The 2189-nt window shown below is 38.3% G+C and overlaps 1 gene segment (V, D, J or C); it reads left to right on the top strand.

Moving 5' to 3' along the window:
* LOC115301978 overlaps positions 1-533 on the top strand; it is a 34650-nt gene extending 34117 nt beyond the window's left edge. Inside the window, exon 3 of the V gene segment in view lies at positions 183-533.
* The last annotated feature ends 1656 nt before the right edge of the window (positions 534-2189 follow it).

The following is a 2189-nucleotide window of genomic DNA, read 5'->3' as shown; positions in this document are numbered from 1 at the left end:
CCAAGCACCTGTCCCTGCACATCGCAGCCACCCAGCCCGCAGACGCAGCGGTCTACTTCTGTGCAGCAAGTGCACAGTGCGTCCCCGACACCTGCCGCCTGTGCTCAAACCTGCGACTCTGCAGCCCCTGTCCTCTGACACAGACCTTCCAGTAGAGCATCTGTGCGGTTGTTTGTCTGCAGGCGGAAGCTAATGTGTTCGACCAAACAAAACCAAAACCAAAAACATAATATAAGGCTCTTGGGATAGAGATGACCCAGACAGGGTTATAACACTTTCTTGGATGATAGCTGCTTATTGGATTGTTGAAGGGAGTTAGTAAGGTTTTATTTTGAATTTCAGATTTTAAAGCTGATTTACATTTGCTATTTAGACTCCTATCATATAAACAACTCTTTGGTAAATTATCACATTCTTATCATGGATTAGCTTTCAACTCTTATCTTTCCAATGCTGCAGATGTTATTTTTGGCCTGTTATAAAACATTATGTGCTAAATACAGAAAATAATAAAATGCAAAGTGTGAAATTGATAATTGTGTACCCAGATAATTTATTATCAATGTTTGGTTTACGGTTTTCTTAAATTGTAATGTAATTTGGATTCTGAATTTTTCCACTCAATGTTATATCCTGAATTGAGCAATCTCCTCTAACACCTGATTTTTATTAGTGCCATGAGAGATTTTCAAGAGTCACAGTTATATTTTTAATTTTCTTCCTGGTCTGTCTTTCTGACAATATTTATCAGCCCTTTCTATGTGTTCTGATTTTTTTCTTCTTGAGAAAATGTGACTGATACTGACTACATAAGTTTTTGTAAATTGACATGCCTTAGAGATATCCTCTAGTTCAGCCACTTGAATTAGTGTTTTTTTGGGGAAGTGATCGGATTTTATAATGGAGTCTGGAAGGTAATTGTATGGCCAGTCTGGTATTGTTTCTTTCAGTCTTTAAGATAAGATTATTAAAAATCAATTATTTCGGAAACTGGTATAGAATGTTTAAAAGATTAATCCTGGACATGAATACTTCTTGAATGATAGAAGCATGATCATGAGATTACTTTTGCTGAGAAATGTGTTAGAGTTGAGTAATCGGAGGAAAAATTAATAATATTTCACCTTTACTCAGCTGGTGGAAAAATGTTAGGTGTTTCCAGAGAGTTACAGTCTATCACTTAGAGAGCAGGACAGTTAATACTGTATGTGGTTCCATCGTATTTCATGGAGACTGCGGTACAAATTCTGGAGATGTAGCTGAGCCTACAATGAATCTGAGACAAGAATGGTGAGCCTTGGCTACTGTATGAGGAGACTGACAATAAGAGGAGATAGATATTTGCTGTTTGCCATGATGTTGAAGAATATTCTTAGAGCACAACCATTTTTTTTTTTAAATTTTAGGGAGAGTGAGAGAGTGAGTGTGTGAGGATCAGAGGGAGACAGAGAAACAGAGACAAAGAGACAGAAAATCTTAAGCAGGCTCCACGGGGAGCCCGAAGTGGGGCTCAAACCTACCATGCTGGGATCCTGACATGAGCCAAAATCAAGCTCTCATGTTCAACAGACTCAACCAGCCAGCTGCCCCACAACCTTCCTTTAAATGTACACACCCAGAGAACATTTAAGTACAATCAAATATCATATGATCAACAGTCCTCTGGAGATGTATGGGGCCACCTAGGTTTATTCTCCTCAGAACTGAGTATAGAAAGTATCAAACTTACTGTGGTTCAAGTGAGGTAATAAAAATATATATAAATTCAAAGGTTGGATAACCTAATGACCAAACTCTGAGGTCTATTCCGGGCTTTCTGAATGGAGCTGAGCTCTCAAAACTGAACAGTGAAGAGAAGAGACCTCAGTGACGGGATCTATTATCTGAGGGCTTCATTCTAAACTCTTAGGCAAAGGGACTAGATTTTTCTGCTTTTGGCCCCAACATAGGGACATGAACAGATACTGATAGAGAAGAGAAATTATGACATGACAATAGGTAGACTGAAAGAACTACAGTGGTTAGTCTAAACACTCTGCCTTCTTATCATAACATGATTGATTTCTACTTTAGGGGTTACTACAATAGTGTGAGCATACATCATTCTTAACCATATGTTGTTTTCATAACCCATTACATGTAGTATTTTTACTACACCCACTTTCATCACAGGTGCAATGAATGAATAT

Source organism: Suricata suricatta, chromosome 9, assembly GCF_006229205.1.
Source record: "Suricata suricatta isolate VVHF042 chromosome 9, meerkat_22Aug2017_6uvM2_HiC, whole genome shotgun sequence".
Classification (NCBI taxonomy): Eukaryota; Metazoa; Chordata; class Mammalia; order Carnivora; family Herpestidae; genus Suricata; species Suricata suricatta.
The sequence above is the reverse complement of the archived record's forward strand: the minus strand, read 5'-3'. Positions and strand labels throughout refer to the sequence as shown.